The 13575-nt window shown below is 36.7% G+C and overlaps 1 pseudogene; it reads left to right on the top strand.

The window, feature by feature from the left end:
* Window positions 1-247: 247 nt before the first annotated feature.
* Window positions 248-3152, top strand: LOC122306510 (annotated as a pseudogene).
* Window positions 3153-13575: the final 10423 nt, after the last annotated feature.

A 13575-nucleotide genomic window follows, 5' to 3' on the forward strand; every position in this document is an offset into this window, starting at 1 on the left:
CATCTGGGTTACTTCTTACACTCAAGCTGTTCTCTTATTTTTCTTTTAACTTCTGAAGATCATAAATTCCATGCAAGTTATTTTCATGCGGATTCTTCTCAATTTTTAAATGTTTTGCAAAATAATTTTTACAGATTTTTCATTATTTTACTTTTTTCATTTTTTGAAATTATGTGGGGGGAATTGATTATGAACACACTTGTTCCGCTTTCAAATTTCCATACCTCAGTTCATCTATACAACATTCATGTTGGAAATCAAAGCCAATGGTAAGCACAAGGAGATACTAAGTAGTAACCATAGTAAGAACTGAAAAAATGTGCTTTTAAAAATTTTCTTAGTTCACTTTTCAAATTAACCTGAAAGAATAGAAAGATGAATAAAAAAATGACCTTTCAGCTGCGGCAATGGACCTCTTTTTTGCATCTGTTCGTTTTTTTCAACCGGTTTTTTCATTTGCAGCTCAAGACTTGAAGGGAGTTCACAATGTTGCAAACTCTCGGACAAAGTATGTTGCTCAAGTAATAAAATTGCTTACTTTTGCGATTTTAGAAACAAAGTATAGCCCATCCCATTATGTGATCTAAATTAATGTATGATCTGGATGCTAATATTTGGTCAATCTTTTGTGAAGGCAAATGATCAGTTACGCAGATGGTTTGAAGATGATGATGCATTGGTGAGGGAGAACCCAGATTTGAGAGGGAGAGGGAGTGGGAAAGAGAATAAGAGAGGTAATTTTCTGACTCATAAAACTAAATCCAATGCATTAGAATTCATTTTCCTTTCCATGGAATGCCTACATGGCATATTCCTATTGGCCGGTGGAAAAAAGGTTTGGCACCCATCCGGCCTGAAGCGCCACTCATTTTAAATATATTGTTTAGGAAAAGACAGGAGTAAGGTATGAAAGCCCAGAAAAGTGAGAGCTTTGAAAAAAATTGCTTGCTCTCTATTCAAAGTCAAAAAATTTATAGTCTCACATTCTCTTCCTTCGATTTTATTTGCCAATATTTGCTAATTCTTCCATGATCTACTTGATTTTTCTTCATCTTTATTTCTTTAATATCGTCCCTTGACATCAAAGCATGCGTGTAATTTCAGCACTCGGTGGAATTCCAAACCAAGCAAAAGCCTCCAACTCCAACGAAACAACATGAAGCTTAAGACTTTCCTCTGCTTCCTCTGCCTCATTATCTCTCTATGTCACTCCTTCGCAACCCCGACCTTGCTATTTCAGGCATGGCATGCAACCCACTTTCTTTCTCTTTCTATATCTTCTATCCATCTGCATTCATGCATCGTAATAATTGTTTATAATCATGATTTGGCTAATGCTGAAATCACTCATGTCTGGCTTCCTCCTCCCTCTCAATCTCTTGCTCCCCAAGGTATCTCAATCGCTCTCAATCTCATGTTTGGCCTCACTTTTTGGCCCAGGTTTATTTGATCACATATTGTTACAAATAGTGTCACAATTTGTTTTTCTAGCCAGAAAATTGAGTATGTGGTCTGAATTCGGGTTGCCAATTGGGTTAATTGCTTTTGGGTTGGCCAACTTGAAGGTTTTCCAATCTACTTTGTGACTTATATTTGATTCTCATGGAAGTATGATTGTTCAAGTAACATGCAAACAAGAACAGCGTGCATATAAATAAGATGTTGAGCTACATACAACCAAAAATTAAATGTTTTTTTTTATCATCTATATGATCTTGTGCTTGGTTTTTTTACAATAGAGTAGCTAAGAGATGCTAAATCTAAACTCATTATTTTCTAGGATACTTGACGGGAAGGCTACATGATCTTGATGCCTCAAAATATGGATCTAAAGATGAACTAAAAGTACTGATTGTGGCTCTACATGAGAAAGGAATTAAAGTCGTTCCTGACATAGTGATAAATCATAAAATTGCTGAGAAGCAAGATGTCAGTGGAATTTGGTGCATCTTTGAAGGTGGGACTCTAGATGCACGTCTTGACTAGAGTCCATCCTTCATTTGCAAGGATGACATAGCCTATTCGGATGGTACTAGGAATTTTGATAGTGGAGAAAGCTATGACCCTGCACCTAACGCTGATCATCTTAGCCCCGTTTGATTATACAAATGAGATAAGATTAGATGAGACATTTTAAATAGTAATAAATAAAATATTATTGTAATATAATTTTTTAATATTAATTTTGTATTGAAATTTGAAAAAATTAAATTATTTATTATATTTTATATGGAGATTTGAAAAGTTGTAATAATAAGATGAGAAGAGATGAGATTTTTGATTTTGGTTAACCAAGCGGGACTTAATCCACTAGTACAAAAAGAGTTGTCAGAATGGATGAATTGGCTCAAGACTAAAATTGGATATGATGGGTGGTGATTTGATTTTTTGAAGGGCTATGCCCCTAGTATTATAAAAAACCATATGGAACAAACCAAGCCAGATTTTACAGGAAAACTAAAATTCTCTTGCTCATGGAGATGATGGGAAACCTAACCCCAACCAGGATGCACATCGTGGTGCTCTAGTTGAATGGGTTGGGTCTGTGGGTGAAGATGTCGCTGCATTTGATTTCACAACCAAAGGGATGCATTTGATTTCACAATCAAAGGGATTCTACAAGTAGCTATGGTAGGGGAGTTATGGAGGTTAAATGACTCCAAAGCCACCAGGGTTGATTGGAATAAAGCCAAAAAGTGTTGTGACATTTATTGACAACCATGACACAGAGTCTACTCAAAATATTTGGCCATTCCCCTCTGGTAAGGTCATGCAGGGAAATGTTTATATTCTAATTATTAACTCATCCTGGCACCCCAACCATTGTGATTTCCATCTTATTTATTCGTATAACTTTTTGTTCTAAAGATGGCTAATAATTAATAATGGTATCATACCATCATACAAACTTTGTTGACCAAAAGTGATTGTTTTATGCTTTGTAATTTTATGATCATTTCTTTGATTGGAGTTTAAAGGAGGAAATAAGCAAATTAACGGCAATTAGGTCGAGGAATGGGATTTATGTAGCTAGGATTGATGACAAGATCATCATGAAGATTGGGCCAAAGATGGATCTTGGAAACCTCATTCCCCCAAACTTCTAGTTTTCTACATCCGGCAAAGATTACTGTGTGTGGGAGAAAAAGTGAAGAATAGAAATGATTTTGTGCTTAATCAATGTCATAATACTCTGTTACTAATACTTCAATGTAGAATAAAGTTTGGCCGCCCTTGAGCTGCTCAATCTAAGCCCTTATTAGTAGGTCTTTGGTCACTTGTGTGAGGTCGACATTAGTGAGGAGCATGATCATAGTTGCGCATGGGGTATTATTGCATTCCTGATATGTGAGGAGCATGCTCGTGTTGGGAGAGTAAAACATATTGCCAGCATTATGGCAATTAAGCTCCATTCTACATGACTTTTGGGTTTTCCTTGAGTGCATGCATTTGGCATGCAAAGCATAATGGGGGAGACAGATAGAGAGAATATAATTAAAACAATGTTTTTTTTTTTACGGCGATATGCCCATTTTATTGATAACCATCACTTTTAACAAATAAATACCTCTTACAAGTAAAGTTTGGTGGATACAAGAAATCCCAACAGAACCAAGGCCTTAAAAAAAAACTATATCTATACCATGTATTAGTTGCAGTTAAAATCTACAAAACAAAAGAACAAATGCATGCTAACATGCTATCAGATAAAAGTGACTGAATCAAGGCATTCTCATAACATCCATCCTATATTTCCCCAGTGCCAAATATGGCAACTGATTAGCCAAATAATAGGCTGAGATGACCGAATTTGTTTGTCTTTCTTTTTGCCTTTTAATTTTACCTTGTGGCACCCCATGTGTGCTTCCTCTCTGCAAAATTTGCTTATGGTTTATGTGTAAAAAAGTAACTGTATAGATAACGTCGAACTGCATGTAATTAATACGAAGTTGATATTTTGAACTGATGGGAAAGTAGAAACCAAAGTTTTGAATATTTTACGAGTTAAAGTATTGGAACTAAATATTTTGGTACTGGTACCGTTTTGTATACTGTTTCAAAATAATCGATATATAAATTATATTCCAAAATAATAGTCTACATATGAATAAATTATATATAAATACATATATATAAATTATAAATAGTCTGGTTTGAATTAAATGTCAAAAAATGATCTTGTAGTTTGAAGAAATAGAAAAATAAAGTAAAGGTCCAAATATCGGCCGGTATTTGAGACGGGACAAAACAACCCATTTTTCTGTACTTGCTAAACCATGAAAATAAAATATTTCGACCGTATTGACTGGTACGATATGAAATTTAAAACACTGGTAGAAATAATGTAGTACTACATGTTTTTAATACTTCACTAAAATAAGGTTAGTGAAGTTTGTACGTTTCGAAGATCACCTTGATGGTAATTGATCTTGATTTAGAGTTGTGTGTGGTGTCCTAGAAAAACAAAATTAAAACTCTATGCAGTGATAGGGTTTGGGCAGCCACAAATTAATATGTGCCAATTTGTATGTAAATTGTAATATAACATTTAGGTTTAACATATTTACTTCCCGTGTATTTACTCACCTGTTATATCTGAAAACATGTGGAAACATCCCACACCATATTCCAAGATCCATGCTGTAGACACAGCTGTTGGATGCGCTCTGGGTATTGCTGATCATGCTGCTTCTTGGGTTAATGATTTTTGGATCTTTGGATTTTTGACTATATGGTTAGAGATGTGCATTTACTGTTTTTAACAATCCCCTCTTCACTGTAAGAAAATGACCAATTTTTAAAAGAAAAATGATATGGATCCCCCTAGGAGTTCCCGCTCCCTTTTTTTTTTTTAATTTCTTTTATATTTAGTGATTAAAAAATTATTTTTTAATAATATTGTAATTATTTTTCTTTTTTTTAATATTTAAAAGTATTTAAAAAATAATATAAAAAAATTAAAATATAAAAACAAGATCTCTAGCACCACCCTTTTTAAAAAGTAAACACTTTGCCCCATCGAGGACTGAGAGATTAGTGGATGAGCAAGATTACTAATCTCTAAAATCAAGATTTCTTCTTGCTTTCTTCTGATGTTTAGACACATCTATTGTGTTTTCTTTGTGCTTGGATAGCACTACTTTTTGAGATTGAATAAATTACATTGACATAGGTTGTGTTTATGTAATGAGGTGATCTCAGATATTTTATGAATAATAATAAAAACGTAATAATAAAATATTAAATAATAGTAAAAATTAATAAAAATAAGTTAAAAGTAATGATAAAATAATAAATAATAATAGAGTATTAGAATACTCTAATACCCAAACTAGACCTTAATTAACGCAAGTCTCTCTCTCTCATCCATGATTTTTCCCTTTTTTCTTTATGTTGATGTATTAAGCTCACCATCATTAAAATGACATTGACATAAATTGACTCAATATGCTCAAAGTTTTTAGCATCGTTAAAGTATGAAGTTTAGAGACTATGAACCTATATGTCTGTTGAATCAACCCAAGTGTGAATGCAAAGGATGCACAGTTGCTGCACATGCATTGTTCGATGTTTTGTTTTGTTAGGCACCAATTGCAGCCACCAAAACCCACATGATTTCTACAATAAATTGCTGCACCAAAATAAATTGTAGGCTGCTCTCTCCTATTTACTCCTATAAATAGGAAAGAGTTCAGTTGCAAAAAAGGGCAATGGGGAAAAATCAGAGAGAGAAGAGTGTACGTGAGAGAGAGATAGAAATTTGTAGAGTTTTTGTAAATCTCATACAAATTCTATAAAAGAGGCTCCAGTAGACGTAGGCAATTTGCTGAACCACTTAAATATCGTCTTGTGTGATTTTGGACAGGCCGGAGGCACAACAATTGGTATCAGAGCTTTGATTCGCGCTGTCCAGAAATCAAGTTGTTTGAAATCAACTTTTGACAACTCCACGGTGTTCCTCGCGTCGAGACGAATCCGTTGCCGCAAACGGAATCGAAAACGGAGGTCGGACGAACCCGCACGCGCCGGTAGAAGATAGGAGCGTGAATCCACGCGCTCCACGCGCATTTGGAGGTTGAAGATGAGTGCCAATTACGCCCCACGCACCACCACGCGCAGACACGTGCCACCACACGCCCGGAGGTTGAAGACACATGCCTCTCACGTACCCCACGCGCCCTCACGCGCTCTAGAGGTACTCTGCGCGTGTCTTTCACACGCTAAACGCACACCCACATGCCCAACAGCAGCAGCGCGTGTACCACACGCGCCACAGACGCCACTGCCGCGCGTGCATCTCACGCGCCAGACGATCAGGACCATCCGTTTTTCCAGATTCTTGTCAGGCTTGATCTAAGCCATTTAGAGTCTGATTTCAACGATCAAATAGTATTTTTCAACTATTTGGATCATTCCGGACTCATCCGTAAGGTTAGAATTTTAAAATTTTGTGTCTAAATTTTTTAAATTCAAATGGAAAGATCTGGAAGAGATAGGAGCTCTGAAAATACCAATAGTTATGGACGTCGGTCCACAGTATCAAATGCGAAGTTTGAAGTTGAGAAGTTCGATAGAACAAGCAACTTCGGCATGTGGCAATGTGAATTCATGGACGTTTTGATCCAACAAAAGTTGGATATTGCGTTGAACGATAAACCAGATGATATGACTGATCAGGATCGGAGGAAGCTTAATACCCAAGCTTGTAGTACAATCCGGTTATGTCTTACCAAAGAACAGAAGTATTTTGTCATGAGAGAAACAAATGCTAAGAAACTTTGGCAGAAATTGGAGTATAAGTTCATGAAGAAGAGCATTGAGAGCCATTTGCACTTGAAGAAGAAGCTCTTCAGATTCCAATTTCGTGAGGGTATTTCTATGTCTGAACATTTGAATAGTTACAACCAAATTCTTGCTGATTTGATAAACTTGGATGTTGAAATCGAAGATGAAGATAAAGCTTTACTTTTGTTAAATTCCTTGCCTGATACATATGAGTATTTAATTACTACTCTACTGTATAGGAAGGAAAAGATTAGTTTTGAAGATGTATCTAGTTCTTTAATTAGCAATGAGTACTGCAAAAATGATAAGTAGGTACAGCAAGATACATCAAGTGAAGCGCTAACAGTAAGAGGGAGACCACAGTCAAGGTATCCCAGAAAGAAGAACGGTTTTCAATCGAAAACCCGAGCCACATCACATGGTTCATCAGTCGGCAGAAAACTCGCCAGAGACGAGTGTTCCTTTTGTTGCAACAAAGGACACTGGAAGAAGGATTGTCCCAAGCTGAAGGGACAACAGCAGAATCAGCCCACCACAGCCAATATCGTGGACAGAGATGATGATTCAGATTTTTCCTTGATAAGTTCATCATCCATTTGTCATTTCGATGAATGGATTATGCATTCCGGATGTACCTATCACATGTGTCCCAATCGGGACTAGTTTACTGACTTCACAAAGATTGAGGGTGGAGCAGTATTTATAGGCAATGACAGTGCCTGTAAGACTCAGGGAATCGGTAGCATTCGGTTGCACGATGGCAATGTCAAGACTCTAACAGAAGTTCGATACGTTCCGAACTTGAGAAGAATCTCATCTCACTGGGATCTCTGGATTCAAAGTGATTCAGAATCACTATTGAAGACAGAACTCTCAAAATACTAATGGGAGTTCAGGTGGCAAAGAAGGGTTTAAGGTGAGGAAACTTGTACTTCTTGCAAGAAACTACTATTGATGGAAGAGCTTCCACATATTGGAGAAACTAAATGAGACTGATGCCGACACCACCAGTCTTTGGCATATGCGTATGGCACACACTGAAGAAAAAACTTTGCAAACACTAGTGAAGCAAGGCTTACTCAAAGGTGTCAAGATTGGTAAACTATCTTTCTGTGAGTACTGTATATTGGGAAAGCAAAGGCGGATCAAGTTTGGAACCGCAGTACACAATACATAGGGAATACTTAACTATGTACACTCTGATGTTTGGAGACCTACCCAAAATTCATCATTGGGAGGTAAGCATTGGTTTGTAACTTTTGTTGATGATTATTCTCGTCGTATGTGGGTGTATAAGATGAAGAATAAAGATGAAGTGCTGAAAATCTTCCTTGATTAGAAGAAAATGGTTGAGACTCAGACCGACAAAAAGATCAAGCGGCTCAGATGTGATAATAGAGGTGAGTACACTTCAGACCCCCTCATGGAAGTATGCTGGAGAGAGGGAATTATCAGACACTTCACGGTACAAGGTACACCGCAGCAGAATGGTGTGGTAGAACGAATGAATCGTACTTTATTAGAGAAAGTGCGATGTATGTTGCTGAATGCTGGATTCAGTAAACAATTTTGGGCTGAAGCTGTGACATATGCCTGACACCTCATCAACCGACTACCCGCAGCTGCCAATGACGGGAAGACACCCACTGAAATGTGGAAAGGTACACATGCTACTGATTATAACTCTTTACACGTTTTCGGATGTCCTGCTTACCATCATGCTAAAGAAAGTAAGCTTGATCCTAGAGCCAAGAAAGCAAAATTATTGGGCTTTAGTACTAGTGTAAAAGGGTATAGACTCTGGTGCATAGAGTCCAAAAAGGTGATCATCAGTAGAGATGTAACATTCAATGAATCTGAGATGCTTAAGTCACATAAGCATAAAGATTCTAGTGAAGGCAGCAGTGATAGCAAAACATCAGATGATTCGCAGAGTGTGAAGTTTATTACTTCAAAGAAGTTGGAAAAGCATGGACAAGATGAGGTTGATAATCCAGTCACAATACCTCCATGTCAACCTGAATCAATAGCAACCAATAGACCGAGACGAGAGAAACGTGTGCCGACACGTTTTGCAGACTATGTGACATATGCATTACCAGCTGAAGGGGGTGAGATCCCAACCACTTACAGAGAAGCCATACAGTCCAGTGAACAAGTTGAATGGACAAAGGTGATGAATGAAGAGATACAGTCTCTTCACCAGAACTAGACTTGGGAGCTTGTGCCACTTCCAAAAGGAAAGAAGATAATTGGCTGTAAGTGGATTTTCAATCAGAAAGATGATCAAACTGCTAAAAATGGAATGCGATACAAAGCTAGGTTGGTAGCCAAGGACTACGCTCAGACAGAGGAAATTGACTACAGTGAAGTATTCTCTCCTGTTGTGAAGCATTCATCCATTCGGATATTGCTAGCTTTGGTTGCACAATATGATCTTGAGTTAGCACAGCTTGATGTAAAGACAGTTTTCTTACATGGTGATCTGGAAGATAAGATTTATCTGTCTCAACAAGAAGGATTCAAAGAAGCTGGCAAAGAAAATTGGGTATGCAGTCTGAAGAAGTCTCTCTATGGCTTGAAGTAGTCACCTCGGTAATGGTACAAGCGTTTTGACCGCTTTATGATGGATATGAAATACACTCGTTGCCAATACGATCATTGTGTATATTTTAGAAAACTTACAAATGGATCTTTCATTTATTTTCTTTTATATGTAAATGATATGTTAATTACATGTAAAAGCAAGGGGGAGAAAAATCGTTTAAAAACTCAATTAAGTAATGAGTTTGAAATGAAAGATCTGGGAGAAGTTCAAAGAATACTGGGGATGGAGATCAGCAAAGATAGGATGAAAGGTACAATTCACCTTACTCAGAAGCAGTATCTGAAGAGAATACTGCAACGATTCAACATCGACTCGAAGACGAAGCCGGTGAGTACTCCTATGGCCCCATATTTCAAGCTTAGTGCATTGCAGTCTCCTAAAATCGATGAAGAACGGGACTACATAAGGAATGTCCCATATGCAAGTATTGTTGGAAGCTTAATGTATGCCATGGTGTGTACACAACCTAATATCTCCCAAGTTGTTAGTTTAGTTAGTTGCTATATGCATAATCCTGGAAAGATTCATTAGCATGCAGCTAAGTGGATTCTACGGTATATTTCAAGGACCGTAGATGTTGGTTTGAAGTTCGAGAAGAGTGAAGATAGTCTAGTAATTGGATATGTTGATTCAGACTATGCAGGTGATCTTGACAAACGCCGATCGACAACTGGATATGTGTTCACTATGGCTGGAGGACTAGTTAGTTGGCGATCAACTTTACAGTCGACAATTGCACTATCATCAACTGAGGCTGAATACATGGTTGTAACAGAAGCCGTGAAAGAAGCCATTTGGTTACAACAATTGGTAACAGATTTGGACTTTAAGCAGCAAGAGGTTACCGTTTACTATGACAGTCAAAGTGCAATTCATTTGGCCAAGAATCAAGTATATCACTCTCGAACAAAACACATAGATGTCCGATTTCACTTTCTACGTGAAATATCAGAAGAAGAGGACACCAAACTTCAGAAGATTGGCACTGAAGATAATCCAGCAGATATGTTGACGAAAGTCGTCACATGGATCAAGTTCCAACACTGTTTGGACTTGATCAGTATTGTACACTGCTGAGCACCATCGGGTGCATTGGAGCGTATTCGATAGCAGAAATCTCTCATGTCAAAGAAAGAGGTGCATTCATTTGAAGAATGAATCAGTCTGCAAGTAGCCTGGTATGACACACTTGGGTGGAGGGGGTGATTGTTGAATCAACCCAAGTGTGAATGCAAATGATGCACAGTTGCTGCACATACACCGTTCGGTGTTTTGTTTTGTTAGGCACCAATTGCAGCTACCAAAACCCACATGATTTCTGCAACAAATTGCTGCACCGAAATAAATTGTAGGCTACTCTCTCCTATAAATAGGAGAGAGTTCAATTGCAAAAAAGGGCAATGGGGGAAAATCAGAGAGAGAAGAGTGTACGTGAGAGAGAAATAGAAATTTATAAAGTTTTTATAATTCTCGTATAAATTTTATAAAAGAGGCTCCAGTGAACGTAGGCAATTTGCTGAACCACTTAAATATCGTCTTGTGTGATTTTGGACAGGCTGGAGGCGCAACAATGTCTGCCATATCTGTGTCAATATGAAACCTTTACGCATTTTCTGGATGGTCCAGCCACTTTGCTTGATGGAAATAAAGTCACCAGCTATTTTGAATTATTATCGAATGAGTTGTGGCACTATCACAAATTATGAATTGTTTATTTAATTTTCAGGTCTTCAGACACGAGTGCCAAACTGGAGATTTTGCCTATTCACAACTTCTATAAAGGATAAAGTGATAAAAGGAAAGATCTCACTTTGAAGGTGAGAAAACCTTCAGAATTCTAGAGACGAAAGGAAAGGAAAAGCTTCAAAATACTTTTATAGGATAACCAAACAGAAGAGCCTCTGGCTCATTGCAAAGTGGGTGACCCTCAGATGGGCCTATGAAACTGCAAATAAAATAAAGCCATTAATCTACTTAATCCAGATGCAGGCCCAACCCATACTTAACACACTACTTAAGGCCCGAGATTAACAAGGTCGAAATTCTATTACAAGCTTAAATACATAACTATTACTAAAGCTCAACCCAACGTGATAGTCCACTCGGCCCACAACTCAATATTGTATTTTTTATCCAAAAATTCTAACAATGTTAAAAAATACAACTTAGGCCCCGTTTAGTTACATAGTTTAAATGAGATTTTTGAATACTAATAAATAAAATATTGTTATAATATAATTTTTTTAATATTAATTTTGTATTGAAATTTGAAAAAGTTCAATTGTTTATTATATATTGTATGAGAATTTGAAAAGATTGTAATAATTAGATGAGATGAGATTATTTGGTTTTTGGTAACCAATAGAGCCTTAACCATATTAAATTAAGAAACTAAGAAAAGAAGTTACCCAAAAAAAAGTAAACCAAAAGGGCAAAAAAAAAAATTATATATATATATGACTTTTTACTCTTTGCTCCATTGATTTTTTTTTTTAAAGTGTTTTTGTTGACTTTTTAATGTCTGGTATATTGTAAATTTTTTTTTATAATTCAGATAAGAAAATTTATTTAAGTCTTATTTCTATTTTTTCTAAATCTCTTAGAAAGAGAGTTATTTGTATTTTCTTCTAAAATATAATTAAGGATTGAGATGCAAACACTTCTTTGCAAAATATCCATTCTAATGACTCCATTACCATGTTGCTATTATTCAATTACTGTTAAATTAAATTTTCCACGGCGAGAAAACTGAAAAACATTATTCATAATTAAAAAACAGAAATAATATATAAACTTTCCACTTTTTATTATATGTATTTGAGATTAAGATTTTCTTCTAAGAGTGGCTCTACAATCACTGCTTAGGGCTCCTGTTACTAACAGATCTATGGTTAAATCCAAACATCCAAATATTCAAATCTGGTTAAAAAATTTATAGTTAAATCCAAACATCCAAATATTCAAATATTCAAATCTGTTAAAAGATCTATGGTCAAATCCAAACATCCAAATCTAGATGTAGTGTGATTAAATCTCAAATGTTAAACTTAACAAAGTGAGTAAATGTCAAATATAGAAATTTACCATGATAGGGACACAGATCTGGACGAAGGCACAGATCTATGGACGAAGGCACAAATACCTCAAAGTAAACATAACAGGTTGAAGGTCTCAGACCATTCATTTATATGGCTATTAACAACAAATCATGAGAAATAGAAGAAACAAAACGTAAACCCTCAAAAACTTTAAAAAAAAAAAAAACCCATGCTTAACAAAATAATGAAAAATACCTAGATCTAGCAAAATAACAGTATATATTTCATACCCACATAAGAGTTGTTCAAAGGCATTACTCACAGATCGAGTTCGAGAGAGAGAGAGAGAGAGAGTTATCAAACCCAAATCAAGTTCATGTAATAACCCAAACTGACTTCGATTGGCGTACAAACGACGGAATGGAACTTCGATCGGCAGAGGAGGCTACGGTTTCGGTGTGGGTGTGTGTGTGTGTGTGTGTGTGTGTGTGTGTGTGTGTGTGTCTGAGAGAGAGAGAGAGAGAGAGAGAGAGAGAGAGAGAGAGAGAGAGAGAGAGAGAGAGAGAGAGAGAGGGTGAGACAAGAACGACGGCTGTGGCATTTTTAGGTTTAGGTATTTTGAAGAAACAGGATACAGGTTTTAGGTTAGGAATTTTAAAGAAACACGGGTATCGGGTTTAAAACCCAGAACCCGAGTTTAAATCCTGTACCCGGTCCGGATTCACCCGGGTTTAGGAATAAGGTTTTTGGCCCGGATCAAATTCGAGTCGAAAACTAGGGCTGTTCAACCGGGTTCCAACCCGGAAACCCGGGTATACCCAAACCGGAATCCGGGTTTCAAATCCGGCCCGGAACCTAGACCGGGTTATTCCGGGTCAGACCCGGGCCGAAACCCGGATGAATCTGGTTATTTAAAAACCTGGATTCCGGATTCCGGGTTGAACCCGGTTTTTTTTTTTTTTTTTTTTTTTTTTTTTTTTTTTTTTTTTTTTTTTTTTCAGTCTGCGGCTTGTATAAATAAGGAATTAAGAGATACATATTCCGATCTTTCAAATTTTACTCTCTTGAACAAATCAAACTCACTCAAACTACTTTCTTAATCGGGTACAGGTTTTATGTTTAATTGGTATTAGTACTCCTTCA

Source organism: Carya illinoinensis, chromosome 4 (assembly GCF_018687715.1).
Source record: "Carya illinoinensis cultivar Pawnee chromosome 4, C.illinoinensisPawnee_v1, whole genome shotgun sequence".
Lineage (NCBI taxonomy): Eukaryota > Viridiplantae > Streptophyta > Magnoliopsida > Fagales > Juglandaceae > Carya > Carya illinoinensis.